The sequence below is a fragment of the Mesoplodon densirostris genome, chromosome 15 (genome assembly GCF_025265405.1).
Source record: "Mesoplodon densirostris isolate mMesDen1 chromosome 15, mMesDen1 primary haplotype, whole genome shotgun sequence".
Lineage (NCBI taxonomy): Eukaryota > Metazoa > Chordata > Mammalia > Artiodactyla > Ziphiidae > Mesoplodon > Mesoplodon densirostris.
In genome coordinates, this window is record NC_082675.1 from 78,091,976 (window position 1) to 78,108,711 (window position 16,736).

The following is a 16,736-nucleotide window of genomic DNA, read 5'->3' on the forward strand; positions in this document are numbered from 1 at the left end:
GATTACTAGACCAGTGTAATAGAGAGAGGCCCTCTGCGTATAGGAACTTGGGATGTGACATTATAAAACTGTGGGAAATGACTGAACTATTTATTAAATGGTCCTGGGACAATTGGTTATTTACAGGGGAAAAAATAGATCTCTAACTCATGCTATATCCAAAAATGAATTCCAAGAGAATTACAGTTAACTTTAAAATATTTAGGAAAAAATACAGACACTATTTTTATAATCGCAGACTAGGCAATGACACAAAGCACACACCATGAAGCAGAAAAAGAAAAAAATGTTGACCAATTTGATTTTAAAATTTATGTGACAAAAGACACAAGAAAACAACGGTTAAGGCAAGAAATGGAGACGGTAGTTTTGTGTTTGTTTTTGTTTTTGTTTTTGTTTTTTTTTACGTATCCAGGATATATAGTGAACGTTTGGTAACCGTGAGGAAGAAAACCAAATAAGCCACTACAAAAAATGAGCAAAATCTATAAACTGGCAATACATAGAAACAGAAACCCAAATGACCAACAATCATGAGAAAGAAACGCATAAACCACTAGAAATCAGAGAAGTATGAATAAATACCACAATAAGATACCTTTCAATCTATCAGATTAGCAAAATGTAAAAGCCTGATAACGCCAAGAGCTGGAGAAGATGCGGAGCAACAAGAACTCTCACACACGGTTCTGGAGTGTAAGTTGAGAGCAATTCAGCAACATCTACCAAAGTGGATGATGTTTGTCCCCTAAGACTCAGAAATCCATGTCTGCATCTATACCTTTGAGAAGCTCACATGTCCACGTGGAAACAAGCCCAAAGAAGTACACAACAGCTCTGTCTGTAAAATGAAAAGGTGGAAACAATCTAAACTCCCATCAATTAGAGAATGGATATATTATGATATATTCATTAAAAGGAATTAATATAGCAGGTAAGGAAACTTGCTCTACATCAATTAATTAGGATAAATCCTAAAAACATAATTTTGAGTGATAAGGCAAGTTGGAGAAAGATGGATTACTGAGTAAGAACACTACGGTAAATGTTTTATTTTTTTTATTTTTTTTCCTTTTTGCGGTATGTGGGCCTCTCACTGTTGTGGCCCCTCCCATTGGGGAGCACAGGCTCCGGACGCGCAGGCCCAGCGGCCATGGCTCACGGGCCCAGCCGCTCCGCGGCACATGGGATCCTCCCAGACCGGGGCACGAACCCGTATCCCCTGCATCGGCAGGCGGACTCTCAACCACTGCGCCACCAGGGAGGCCCTACGGTAAATGTTTTAAACTCACAAAATAATACTAGTTATTGTCCATGACACATAGCCAGGAGCCAAATGCAACAACGTGTATGTAACAACACAACTTTGGAAGACTGGCTACCTCTAGGAAAGCTGTAGGGGAATGGGATCAGGGTGGGTTAGAAAAGAGGCTTTAACTGCAACATTTTCTGCAAAAAAACCCAAACTTTTAAAAATGTGGCTAAATGTCAACATTTATTAAATGTGAGTAGAGGGCGGCTACTGGTTGATACATTATTCTCTGCGACTTTTTTCTTTTGCATTTCAAATAGTTCGTCATTTTTTAAAGTTACACTTTAAAAGGATGTGTGGATGTGGTATTCATTTGCCCGTTTCCCCCATCTTTCTATCTAGGTATACAGTTGTGCTAGCAGTCTGGAGACCTGAAGAATAGTCCTGGTTCTAACACTACTACACTGTGTGACACTGAGCAAATTACTGAACCTCTCTGGGCCTCAGTGTGCTCATCTGTAAAATGGGGATAGTTACAGTGCTTATGTCTTCAAGAGCACTCTGGAATTAGATTTGGACTTGTTCCAGCCCCACCACTGGGGCTGTGAGACCTCAGTCAATTTACTTAAACTCTCTAAAAGGCGCTATCTTCATCTATAAAATAGGAATAGAGATAGTATTTAGCTCACAAACTTGTTATAAGAATAAAGCAAAATGAAAAACTCTTAGTACATCATCAACAAAACAAAATTACAAAACCAAGAGAAGATACATGCCATGCCTATAATAGACAAGGGATTGGTATCAAGAATACATTATATACATTATATACTCCAATAAATCAGTAAGGAAACAACAGAAAAATGGGCAGAGGATAAGAAGAGAGAATTCACAAAGGAGGAAACCTGACTTCAGTGAGCAAGTGAAAGGATACTCAACCTCGCTAGCAATCAGGAAATCACATCTAAAACCTACCCGGCCATCAGATGGGCATAAGATAATTTTAACTATGGTGATGACCCGTACTGAGAGACCATGTGGTGGTGAACTGGTACCATCACTTTGAAGAGCAATTTGGCAACACGTAGGGAAGTTTAAGATGTGCTAACTTTATGACTTTGCTATTGGGTGTGTGTGTGTATACATGTGTACGTGTGTGTATGTATGTATGTATCTGTCTATCTATTGATACATCTCCAAGAGAAGCTCAAGTCTCCTACATGTGGGCAAAGAACATGTACATATTGTAGCACTGTCTGTAATGCCAAAAAGTTAGAAACGGCTATAATATTCTTCAAACAGACATTTTAAAAGTTAGAAACAACCTTAGCATCCTTCCTTTGGTAGAATACTATGCAGCACGGATGAAGGAAAAGTACATGTTTTACAACAGATGAATTTTACCAACATAATGTAGAACACAAAGCCAATGATATCATTTGGATAAAGTTTGAAAACATTTAAAAATGTAAATGTTGATGGATACACATATGTGTAAAAGATGCAATCATGCATGGTAATAATGTACATCAAAGTTAAATTGATGCTTCACAGAAAAGGGGAATGGGACTGGGAAAGTGCTTTCTCTCTCTCCTTTTAAAGGTAGGTAAGAAGATCTGAAGCAAATACGGCATAAAGACATGACAGGACGATGGTACGCACACACACGCACTTGCTATCTTATCCTCTATATTTCCTGTTTGCCTGAACTATTTCACCATATAAGAACCCCGTGTTTTGCATAAAGATATCGATAGATATGATCATTTGTTCCTAGGTGTGCCTAAGGCAGGTAGGGCCAGTGTTCTTATGATCACTTGACAGAGGAAGAGGTGAGGGAGGGCTGGGCGCGGTGGGCACAGGGCTTATTGTCTGCGGGCTCAAAGCCTTCCTCATCAGATTGCAATGCTCACGCCACTCATTCAGTAATCTATACACACAGGGAACTGGAACTCAGCGCAAATGAGGGTGGGCGGATGAAGAGGAAGACGACCTCTTCCCTTCTGGAACAAACCGCAGCCTGAGGTAGGGCCATGGCATAACGCGACGAAAAAGGGAAGGGGGCGGGCTGCCCAGGTCACCTGACAGCCTTTCAATGAATCTGTAACTCCCTCGTGGAGGCCATCCCCCGTGCATCTGCCCAGGAGGAGGAAGGGGCTGGAGGAAGTGAGAAAAGTGACCTCAGCGCCAGCATCACTTCGCCCCCAGAGCACCAGCCTCTGAAGGGCAGGATGCCGCTGGGCTGGGGGCATAAGACCTGAAGTCTGGTCCGCGACTGGTCCCTCATGCTCTCTGGCTTTCAGCTCTTCTTATTTATAAAACTGAGGAGCTGAGCTACCATCTTGAGGCCAGTGAAATCCTACAGTCTTATCTCCCTGAAGGAGTTTTTCCTTAAAAATTGGATCTCTTAAAATCCAAAAGAGGAGGTTCGTATTAATATTTACACATGGTTGTGAGGCTCATTCCTGGACGTGTCACGACAATGTCCTCTCTTCCTGGTGACATACACAAAATGCTGGGCAACAGTACCTGGTATCTGGACGTCTCAGTAGCGCTACTCCTGCCTGCCACCAGCCCCAGCCCCGTTCTTGAGCCCTGGGGACCGACGGGCATGGAGGTCAAAGTGATTGCGGCTTCAGCTAAGCAGCAACTCATATGCCCCATCCCACCCTCAGAGTCACGTATGCTGTGGGGCGATGCGGTGGTCCCCACCAACAACTTAGCCTCTGAAGCAGCAGCACGTGCACATTTTAGGCTGGAAATAAGAAAGAATTTCCTGACGGTACAAATTGCCAGAGGAGGGTGGGTAACCAAAGGAGGTTCCAGAATCTTCTCTGGAGAGCTTTAAAAACCCGAGACGAGGGCTTCCCTGGTGGCGCAGTGGTTGAGAGTCCGCCTGCCGATGCAGGGGACACGGGTTCGTGCCCCGGTCTGGGAGGATCCCACGTGCCGCGGAGCGGCTGGGCCGGTGAGCCATGGCCGCTGGGCCTGTGCGTCCGGAGCCTGTGCTCCGCAATGGGAGAGGCCACAACAGTGAGAGGCCCACGTACCGCAAAAAAAAACAAAAAACAAAACAAAAAAAAACCCGAGACGATCTGACATATCTGAGATGATTTTTTTGCAATCCTGCCAGGTGGTCCTGGTGCCTATCTTCCCAGGCATACCCAGTCCTGCCCTTTGCTTTCTCTTTCCTCTCGATATGACAGATGCCTCCTGTATATTTTCTGCCCCCCCCCGGGGGGAGCACACTTGCTACAATCCCTTAGGCTTGTTTTCATTCAATTCCTTCCTCCTCACACCTTTCCTTGTTATTTTATGGAGAGCTGGTCAAAGGTCAGAGTTGCCCAGTTACCCACACATAGTTGGGTGGTGGCATCAGATACCCAGGCAAAACAGACCGATGATTCCAATTCCAGCCTAGACTCCAAAGCTGGATGGAAACGGAGAAAATTAGCTGTTGCTAACAATCCACTGTAAATGAAAATATGACCCCAGTAATTGATTTTAAATAGATTTTTTAAAGAATCCTTGGCCGCATTTCATCAAGAATACAGAGTTTCAAAAGCGTTCATTCCAGGGTTAGATTTTTACCCCCCTTTCTTCTGGCTTAAACCCCAAATGGCCAAGATCCGAGTCTGAATAAACAGTGTGGGTGGTGACTGTTCTGTGAGGCCCAGTAGAGGATGCAACCACTTTCTTATTCGGTTCAGCATTAAATCATGTGAAACTAGCCTGATGACTCCACAGAACTTTTACTCAGTAACAGAAGGCAACACAACATGTCCTGTTTCTCCGCTTCTCAGGGGAAAAAAAAATTAATTCTCCTAACTGCGAAGGTTTAATTATGTATAAAGTTCATTGACCTCACAGGCGGCTGTCAGATGATCTTTCGAAGGCCCGTGAAAGGCATCCCAGGAATGCGGTGATGTGGGCAGAAACCGTGGATTCACGCCACCGAATGCTTTAAACAGGACAGAACCAGCAGCCATCCAGAAAGACTCCAGTGCAAACAGAACTTTAGGAGAATCAGTCATTTCATCTCACCTAAGCATTTCTGGCCTTCGAAAGTGATCGTTATAAATCAGAAGCTCGGGAAAACATCCCGTAGGGACGGGGTGAAGTGATTCTATGTGCTGGTTCCTGCCGCCGCTGGCTGCAAATGTATGGATTCACAGTGTTCTTTCCCCATTTTAGAGGTAATGCCTTCTGACTTCCCAGCTACTGACACGAAAAGCAAATGAGGAAGCAATCCCATTCATAACTACACCGCGGGGCTTGAAGGAGATATAGTAGAGTCAGTGTTTTTTTTAGACGGTTTTGATAGAAGACAGCACCCGCGTGTGTCTGCAGTGACTTTATCATTTGTCAGTAAATGCCCTAAAGTGTGTTCTTCATACACCAAGGCTTCATTTTCCTCTTCGGGCTGAGGGAGAGGAGGGGACAAGCAAGATGAGCTTCCAGAATGCGTGTCCCTCTTCTGAGTCTATACCTGGGGACACCCCTGTCCATTGGAACCCAGGCTACTGTGAAAGCCAGGCACTGAGGGAACCCTTGAGGACATGGAAGGCTGATTCGGGAGGCCTTGGTGACGGGAGGCCAGAGCCCCAGGGGATGCTGTCAGGGTGGGGAGTAACTTCAGGGCCCTGTGACTCAGAAGGGGGAAATATGAACTATTTCGGCTTGCTGCTTCCTAAGATTAAAATTACCTGCTGGACTCCAGCATCATTTTTCTTTCAGTAGCTTCCTCACCGAAAGCTTTATTCACTTTATCAGTCAAAATATTATGATTTCAGTGGGTGAAACGTCCCAGGGTTGTGTTCTAACCTAAATAAGCTGCACTCGCTCGGTGGCAGCATTATTGTTAGGAATATAGAGAATGGGGGGCCAGAATTTAGCCAACAGTTTTGATGATGGTAGCAGAATGGAAAGATTATCACTTGCTTCATTTTTAGATAAACCCACAATTCTTGGGTCCCTGACCCAAATCGGCCACCTAGAGTTTGAACACACAGTGTCGGTCGGCATTCAACTCATGCTAACTCAATAGATCCTTGGGAAACAGAAATAGTGGAGTGGGCGCTATTGGTGATACAGAAGTCAGAAAGGGAACCCTGCCCTCAAGCAGGTCACAGCTGAAGAGGCAGACATTAACCCCAGCTGAAGGATTCGGGAAGGCTTCCCGCGTGGCAGCTTCCAGGGTGAGGTGGCATTTGACCCGAACCTTCACCCAAAGCTCCCTTCACACTTGTTGGCTGTGGCCGTCTGAGAGTCACTGAGTCATGCTTATTGATGGCTGGGGGTCTACAGTTGCACCTTGTTTTGAATCCATCTGATATTTGAGGGGTTTCCTGCCAAGACCCCTCCCTTAAGACCCATACCATTTAATATTACTTTCTTCAGGGAACAGTAAAGTAAAAAAGAAAAGGAATTCCCTCTGTCTTCCCACTCTGAAGAAGGAAGCCTTCCTACAAGTCTTTAAAAATTTTCTAGAAATACGATTATCCTCATAGTTACAGAGGAAATATGCTTCCAGATAAAGAAATCTGGACGCTAAGTAATATCCTAAATCATTTCCACCCTTTGGATACTACAAGTTATAAAATTCCATGAAGGAAATGACTCTTATTTCTCATGAAGTTCCCACTGGGAAATCGTGGGGAGCCACAGTTATGAAAGTGATATCCTTTTTCTTATCCCAATTCCTTCCCTTTGTCCAGGGCCTCTGCCATCTCTGAACTACACAGCAATTTAGTTCTTTCTCATCTCGCATACATGTTGCCAGAGGTGGCAATTTGGCCCCATGACTCGTCTCCGTTACATGGTAAGTTCTTGGACATTAGGGACTGCTTTCTTTTTCTTTTTTTTAATTCCGCAAAACTTTTTGTATTCCAGAAGTGCAAGATTAATTTAAAATAAGTGACTGATTTAAAAATCACTCATTCTAATTTACCATTTAACAGAATGAAAGAAAAATTATATGGTTATTTCAAGAGTTGCAAAAAAATTATAAAATCTAACACCCGTTATTATAAAATCTCTTAGCCAACCAGGACTAGGAGAGAACGCCTTGAATCTGATGAAGAGCATCGTTCAGTTCCATTTCATATGAGATTGGGAAAGAGACAAGAAATGCCTGTTCTCCCCACCGCTGTTCAACGTGTATTAGTTTTTTCTTTTTTATCCATTTTCTTCAAATATAGTTGACTTACAATGTTGTGTTAATTTCTGCTGCATAGCAAAGTGATTCAGTTATACATATATACTTTTTCATATTCTTTTCCATTACGGCTAATCACAGGATATTGAATATAGTTCCCTGTGCTATACAGTAGGACCTTGTTGTTTATCTGTCCTATATATACTAGTTTGCATCCGCTAATCCCAAACTCCCAATCCATCCCTCCCCCACCCGCCCTCCCCCTGCTTTCTTCATCTCTACATTTCTCACATTTCTTTAACAAAGTTGGTGTTCACTGAACAAATGAATAAATGAATGAGTGAGTAAATAAATATCATAGAGATGTCTCTGACTGGTTGGAAAACTTTCAGTAAAGAACCAGAGAGCAAAGGCATCTGGTCTCTATTGTAACTACTCAACTCTGCTGTTATAATAGGAAAACAGCCACAGATAATCTATAAGCAAATGAGTATGGCTGTATTCCAATAAAACTTTATTTACAAAAATAAGTGGCAAGCCAGATTTGGCCCACAGGCCATAGTTCTCTGAGTCCTCATCTAGGGTGCTTATCTTTGCCATACATCTCAGTATATTCTTTAAATTTTCATATCGCACCTGTACTTTTCAATAATTAGATGTAAACATTCAAGAGTTGTTTTGGAACTCCACATTCATGAGTTCATTAAAAACAAAAAACAAAATAATAGGAAAGCACATACAGAAATTAGCTGTTACTCCAAGTAAGAGCTTGGAGTCACTTATTTTGTATATTGTACGCCTTTAACAGGAACAATTCTTATTCCCCAAATGAGGGTAGTAGTTTTGCCATTTACATCATGATTATTGAGTAAACTTGATATGAGATCTCAGAGTTACTGGGTGAAGGGTCTGGTGCTGGGGCACGGTGAACTTGACACTTTCCTGGAAGGGGGAATAAATGCCCCCCCGCCCCCCAGCAAACCCGCCATTCCTCTTCTCCACCACATCATCTGGTCTCTGATTTTACTGCTAAAATCCTTCCAAAGGTTATGAATACAGAGGATACGCCTTTCTGTTGATGACCCTCTGGAAAACATCCAGCTACAAAGAGCACAACAGAATCTGAAAAGCCCAGCAAACACACAGAGTAGTAGGGGGCAGCTACGAGAATGTGATGGAAACAAGATGTCCAACTTGTCACCCGGCCTGATTTGAGAGTGCCCTGCCCGTCATTACTCTTTGCCTCACTATCAGCCCACCTTTTGTGTGTGATACAGTTTTGTTTTGTTTTTTAATCTGCAATCTATTTATTTATTTATTTGGCCGCACAGCATGTGGGATCTTAGTTCCCCAACCAGGGATCAAACCCACGCCCCCTGCAGTGGAAGCACGGAGTCCTCACTACTGGACCGCCAGGTAAGTCCCTATAGGGTGTTTTTAAAAAGGATTTGGATTTGAATTATGGTGTAAACTCAAAGGATGCTAAGTGCTAAGGTCAATTGCTTGGTTTGGAAAAATTCAACTAGCGCTTTTCGAGGTATGAGGAAACGCACAGCAAACAACACACAAATGAGCACCCCCAGCTGACAATCCATAAGACGGGCTGCTCTCAGGTGGGGATCTTCAGACTGCACCAGTCATCGCCAGGGTGTCATGTACCCTTCTAGAGATTTCTTGAAAGAAAGAAAAATGAAATTGGAGCCTTTCCCTTATGCCAAGCGTCTCCTCAACACCCAGGCCGAACAAGTAGAAAGACTCTGTTGCCTTAAGAAAATCAGACCCTCTGACTCGCAAATGGAAGGTACCATTGCGGGGGTCAAAATATTGAGTTCAAATCTACCACGTACCAAGTTCAAGTCGCCTACGTGACTTGAGGCAAATGATCTGATGTTACTGTAACTTGCCCTAACTTTCAACACAGGGCTAGGACATCCACATTGTAGAGGAGAAAGCTGGGAGACAGGGGATACTCTTGTTTCTGGCCCGATTTATTTCTGCAAGTGTTGAGTCTATTACGTGCTTGCGTTGGAGGGTGGAAAATGAATATGCCACAGATTCTGAGCACAAAGAGCAGGTGATGATCACTTACTGCTTGTCTGCGACACTCTAGAGCCACCAGGCCTGTTATCAGTCACTGCGACCGCGACATCCCCACCCCCACCCGCCGCTGCCAACCACCGAGGCCACTGTCATCGTCCTTCAGAACGGAGCTCTAGCAAACAGCATCGCGTGCGTGACGTGATATCATTTATACAAACTTAATTTCTATTTGATACAATCCCAAATTGTTGACAACGTATGTGGCAGTGACACGTGCAAAGCCCACTGCGATCTTGGCTGGGAGTAATACGCATAAAAATAAAGACAAGAGGGCTTCCCTGGTGGCGCAGTGGTTGAGAGTCCGCCTGCCGATGCAGGGGACACGGGTTCGTGCCCCGGTCCGGGAAGATCCCACATGCCGCGGAGCGGCTGGACCCGTGAGCCATGGCCGCTGAGTCTGCGCGTCCGGGGCCTGTGCTCCGCAACGCGAGAGGCCACAGCAGTGAGAGGCCTGCGTACCGCAAAATAAAATAAAATAAAATAAAGACAAGAGTTAAAAAGAGGGAACACGTGGAGTAGACCCTGAGCGGGGAGTGTAAAGGTAGCTACTGCGAAATTTCCAAAAGGTTGCTGACAATAATGGAGGGCAACCTCCTCCATCTTAGTTATGACAACGTTCCGGTAGCGTGGATCAGGTCCCTGACGTCCCTCAAGGGAAAAATCTCGGAACGTGAAGTATAAACGTATCGGCCTCCTGCTGTGCAGACTGAGTGAGGAGGAAAGGTGACGTGTGAGAGTGCAGAGTAGGACCCTATACTCACAATCCTCTTTGGCTTCCTCTCAGAGAAACGGAGAACGGGCCTACCTACAGGGAACACTTGATCTCTATTCCCTTTAATTTTTTTTTGAATTTTATTTTATTTATTTTTTTTTACATGGCAGGTTCTCATTAGTTATCTATTTTATACATATTAGTGTATACACGTCAATCCCAATCTCCCAATTCATCCCACCACCACCCCTCCCCCCATCACTTTCCCCCACTTGGTGTCCATACTTTTGGTCTCTACATCTGTGTCTCTATTCCCTTTAAACCAGCCTCTTGGGCTGTGCCTACAGGACACAAACAAGTGACCCAAGGGAAAAAAATAATACTTAGGTCAGGGACTTATCTGACAAATTTGAAGTTCAATCTAGCATCGAGAGAGATGCTCTTCATCTCTTCTGAGGCCTCACAAGAACTTATCTGCTCCTTACTTCTGGCCTCTAGCTTCTTTAATACTGAAAAATTCTACTTGAAATATGAAATCTTTAAAGAGTCCGTCTGGAGATTTCCAGAGGTTTTGTTTAGCAAAGTAAATGGGCTCCTCTGATTAATGTGTCTAGAACAATCCAGGTAAAATGTCCTTTAAATCAATCATTCTAAAGTTAGCTTCCAAGGAATGCTACTGCAGCATCAAGAAACAGGACCATATGAGCTATTTCATCAGATCAGACCCTGGCAGCATTCTGGGCAAAGCAAACAGAAAATCTCGAGGAAAAAAAGAAACTTTCAGAGCCCGCTTCGGGCCCCCTTGCATTCCTTTTTTAAGCATTACAAGATTGATCCTAGGCCACAGATGCAGCTTTTGGATGTCAGATGCAGGCAGATGTTTTCCCTTAAATCCGTTGTCTCTCCCTCAATCTGTTTATAGCTGTTTCCCTTTCAGCCTGCACCTCAAGTTCTCGTTAGCTGCACGTCCTAAAGGTTTCTTCCCTCCACATACAAAGGGGCATCTTTCTATAATTTCTTCTCTTTTCTATAAGGAATGCATCCACTCATGAGGCAACTTGTATACCCACTACCGGTGTGTTTCCTTACTCGGCCATCTTCAAGAAATATTGTACTAGAAGTCCCCTATAGCTTAAGTCCCCAGAGTTATGTGGCATCAAAAAGGGTTTTATTCTTAGAAGTAAACTATTGAGGTCACATGACTGGTCTTAGCCTTTTAAATCAACTAACAGGCTCCCTTGCTAAGGTTGGGGTTATTTATTCAAACCTGTGGTTTTTTGTTCTGGGCTTATACATGTTCTTCCTACAAGTCAGACCAAGGATCCCCATTGCTAAGTCAATTATGCAGATTCCATGGCAGCCAAACCAAGCGATAGATTTCAGAGATTTATCCAACCTCTCTCACTGCAGATTCATCCAGAATATGATCCAGACGAGAAGCAGGATAACATCTGCTGCTATTTCTCATACACGAAAGTGCCATGAGACAAAGGGAGTTTCTTAGAGGTGATGGAATAGTTCTGTGTCCTGATGGCAGTGGTAGCTACAGCAATCTGGACATGGGGTAAAGCACCCATACACGCACACACACAAACGAGCATATGTAAAAACTGACGAAATCCGAATAAGGTCTGGAGATTATACTAGTGTCAATTTCCTGGTGTTGCTAATGTATATACTATAAACATTATACTCTATGCCATGGTTATGCAAGATGTTACCATTGGGGGAAGCAAGGTGAAGGGTACATGGGACCTCTCTGTGCTATTTTTGCAACTTCTTGCGTCTATATTTACTGCAAAATAAAAAGTTTAAAAAGTGCCATGAGAAAGTTTGTGTTTGTCTGGCAGTAGCTTGCGCAACATCGCCTAATTGTTTTTGAAGTTCTAGGCTGCTTCTTTTTCTAGTCAGAGGATTTTAAAGGATTTCCTATGACTTTTCTCTAAGAAGCCTACTGTATAGCACAGAGAACTATACTCAATATTTTGTAATAACCTATAAGGGGAAAGAATCTGAAAGAGAATACATGTATATGATGTATATATGTATGTATAACTGAATCACTGTGCTGTACACCTGAAACTAACACAACACTGTAAATCAACTATACTTCAACAATAACCACAACAGAAAAGAAACGAAGTCAGCCTAGCTTCTGATCTCCAGCCTGTCTGAACAAGAGAACTGGGGGCGTGGGGAGGGGTAACTAGGTTTCTGAAAGCTTCATACTGGATCCAGCAGGTTGTGTATTACGACCAGGATTCCAGTAAGACAGCGTCCTTCTGTTGTTTCCTGGGTGTTCCCAACGACACAGGGGTTTAAAGGGCCATCAGGTCGTAGCCTCAAGCGGCAAACATACACTTGAGGTCACGGGATAAGGAACAGGGAGGGAGGGGAGAGGGGTGGAACCAGGCCAAGATTTTGTTCTTCCTTCTGTCTCCAGAAGTTTCCCCCAGGACGTTTATGGCCCCTCCTCATCTTACAGGGCTGGGGTCCAACAACATCTCCAGGGATGCTCTCATCGAAACCAGTCCACCCCTCCCCACGTACCTGGCGTTACCCTTTTGATGTCAACTAGCTCCTAACTTTCTGGTTTACTTATGTATTATCTGTATCTCTGCCTTCACATATGAGCTCCATGAGAAGCCTGTGGCTTCTGTTCACCCGTGAATCCCAACACCAAGGAAAGTACAGTGGGTATTTGTTGACTGAATGACTGAAGGGGTTAATGAAACATCTCCAAAGCACCGGCCCATTCTTAGACTGCGGCAAGTCTCAAACCCACAGGTCATTATAAAGTGACACAGAAATCACTGAGGCTGATTTATGGATGTCAGGGTCATTCTGTTTGGCCAAGAGAATAAACATGACAAAAATGTGACTGATGTTTTTAAAGTGAGCAGCTGAGTTTCAAGAGCCATGGGGATCCCAACGAAAAGACATGATTTCCTGTCGAATTTTCTCTCTGAGGCTGAAAGAGACCAGTAGTTGGTAAACAGATGGGGAGATAGGAACAAACGTGTATCTAAACACACACGCACATTTTCTCGTCTTCAGTGATGTAATGGGATCTTGGTACTTCCTTTACCTGAAGTGAATGGGGAGTCCTCTACCAGGGGCAAGGCAGAAAAGTACCAGTGGGACAGGCGTGGAGGGCACATGTAGGCAGAAAGAAGGGAGAAAGAACCCCTGTGAGATACTGAGAAACACGTGCGACGCAAGAGTCGTGAGAGGTCAGGAGTGAGTCCATAGCTGTCCTCCCCCGAAACACGTCACATCCCTGTTCAAAGCAGGAGAGGCTTTGGACACCCACCATACCCAAGCTGTCAGAAGAAAACTCTTAGAGGGTTGTGTTTTTAGAGGTGGTGAAATCTTTAAAATAAATGAGTAACTTTACATGCATCTGCTTCAGTGAGAAAAAAAAACTCCCCCCCAAAGACCCCTCAAAATCGTGGGAATAAGAAACAAGGAGGCCAATGACCCCTTCACTTGAAAAGTCTCCTTGAAGGCAAGCAGCCTGAAGTCCGTCTTCTGATACCAAAGTCAGCCTGTGCTGACTCTCCTTCATTTCACGCTTCTCTTAAAAGAAAACAGGCCGGACTGTTTCAGTAAATAACAAAAGGTCAAGAGAAACGCTACTCACAACATGAGCAAAATAACGGCACAACCTGCCAAAATGTTTCCTAAGGCCTGACCGGCAGAACAATCCAGCGGTGAAATAGTCCACAGATCTGACTGTGAGAGGTTGAAAGGTTCATCTCGGTAAAATCTGCTACGAGGCCCTAGTTCACATTTCATCCATGAGAAAGGCACAGGCAGATAATGCCATCAGGTTCAACCGACATTTAAGTGCCACACCTCGCATAAAGGAATCGGTTGCCTACGTGTGTGGTTTGTTTTTACAGGCTCCGCTCCTTGGATTATATTTTGCCATGAGAGCCGAGTGTCAATGTGATGGTGAAACAACCGGGCACCGGTGGCCTCTGTGTCTGCGCGTTCCACATCCGAGATTCCACCAACTGCACGTGGAAAATAGTCCGAATAAAAAGATCCAGAGAGTTCCAAAAAGCAAAACATGAATTTGCCGTAGGCTGGCAACTATTTACACAGCATTTACACTGTATTTACAACTGTTTACACAGCCTTCACATTGTATTAGGTATTATAAGTAATTTAGAGAGGATTTTAAGTGTTTAGGAGGATGTGGTAGGTTATATACAAACACTAGGCTATTTTATAATAAGGGACTTGAACATCCTCAGATTTTGATTCCGTGGGGGGGTCCTGAAACCAATCCCTCCGAGGGATGACTGTCCTCAAAAAAGCTCAGAGTCAATTTTGTAAAATCTCCTGAATGAACTTCCAACTGGTTTGACTCCATTGCCTGAGGTGGGGCACCGAACGTTCATTTTCCCTTTGGAATTTCTCTAATGTGAACAGAATAAAAAATACCATTATAAGAGTTTTAGGGAAAGACAAAAATACACACAAGGCATAAACCAGGACTCTTCCCCCTCAGGAAGCTGCCTCAACTGATTCTGCATCAGCAACCTGCTGCGATACTGTCTTTCAGGCCATTCCTGCAGCAGCCACGCCACCAATGCCACACTTGAAGCCCGGTCACCAGACTTGCTGCAGTGACGGGATCTTACTCATCTCTGGCCTCCACGGGGCCTTGCAGTTGGTCAACACTCAGTATATACTCAGCTCAGCAGGCTGAGTCAATGGTACCTGTGTTCTACCACATTCCTGGCTTAAAACCATAGAGCAGCGTTTTGCAAAATACCTCCCATGAAATACTAGTCCAGCAAGAGGCTACCTGGGTGCAAAATAATTCTGATTTTACGATGAAATACATTTTGGAAAAGCTTCAGACTATATTCCCCCATTTCAGAATCAGAAAGCATTTGAGCAGCATTTCCCATGTGATTTTCCGAAAGCTTTTCTCAATTCATACATGTTACCATCTTGAGGAACTAGTGTTTTGTAGAGGACATACTGGGGAATTTGACTTCAGAGGAATTTCTGATTCATGTCTAATCACAGCTCATCTGTCCTTAAGTCTAATTGACTCTTCCTTCGCGATACGTATTGTGGTCAATTCTGCCCATTTAACACCCTCTTGTGAGTTTCCTCTTCTTTAACCTATTGCTTCATAATATCATCGACTCACAGAAGGTCAGATCTGGAAGTGCTCTTAGAAAGAATCACAAAATAAAGGTCAACCCCTGAATTTAACAGAGCTGTTAACCAAGGCCCCTACGGTGAAGGGACCAGCCAAAGATGTCACAGTACAACACAGTCTGGCTCTCTAAAGGCAAGGGTGGTTTCAGGCACCTATGCTCTGCTGTCCAGGTACACTGCAGTCAGGGCTTACAGCAGCGGGTCCCCACTGGGGGAGAGAAGGAGAGGAAAGCAGGGAAGTCTTAGAGAACCCTCCAAATGCCACACACTTCCACCGCCATCCTCCCACTTAACTCTTAAACATGTCCTGTCTCAAGAGTTTCAACAACTCCTGGGTCAGGTACTTGAAAGACGAGGCAGTTCAAGGCCACACAGTAAGCAAGAAACTGTGCCAGGGCTTGAGCCAAGAACAGTCTGACTCCAAAACACATCCTCCTGCTAGTGTATTACACTCCCTCCACAAAGAGGCCCTCAAGAAAAGCATGTGGAATTACATACGAAACCAGGAATTTGCATATCTGAAATTAGTGGCAGAGGCTATGGCCAGTGCTGCAAGGAAGAAAGAACACACAGCAAGCCTTTGTTCCATCAGAAGACTCTATCACTTGTGAATGTGAAGGAGAGAGTGAATTTTTGAATTCACTGTTAACGAAATGAAAATTTTTTTAATTCATGAAAACGGAACCAACTGAATCAAGTAATGAGAACTACATTCTGCTAGTATTGACTATCACACATAATATATTTGCAAAGTTTTGCATGACCACTTAACGTTAGAAGTTACTGGCTTCTCTCGTTGTGTGTTTGGTTATGTTTCATGAAATCTACGAGGGGCACAAGCCCAGTTACTATGATAATGATGGTGGTGGTGACATTTTCATTTTATATCAAAAACATACACTCTTCAAAACTCTTATATTTCTAATGAAGAAAGAAGACTTTCAGATATAATCAACTGATAAATATGAGTGTACTTTCTCATATTCATTTCTCAGGAATCTAAATTTAAAAACTCAAAAACTTTCTATTTGCATTTTTGAGGTATTTTGAACACTAATAAGTGATTTTTCCACTTACTAGTGGAAGTAGTGTCTATGGGGGAGCTTCTGAAGCAACATGTGGTCCATAAGTCCGAGTAGTAAAACTGACAACAATAAACTAACAACAAATAATAATAGTCACAAATCCATGAAAAATCAAATTAGACAAAATACTAGCCTGGGAGGATTTATATTGCTCTTTATAATAATTAGTGTGCAACTCAGCTTATGGATAACATGGAGTTTCAATATTGGTAGGAGGGGAAATTTTAAATTTTAGTACATAAAAGT

At 43.5% G+C, this 16,736-nt stretch overlaps 1 protein-coding gene across 1 annotated transcript in view; it reads right to left on the reverse strand.

Moving 5' to 3' along the window:
- Positions 1-16,736, reverse strand: part of BCL2 (BCL2 apoptosis regulator) — a 183,380-nt gene that overhangs the window by 98,282 nt on the left and 68,362 nt on the right. The window lies entirely within an intron of this gene.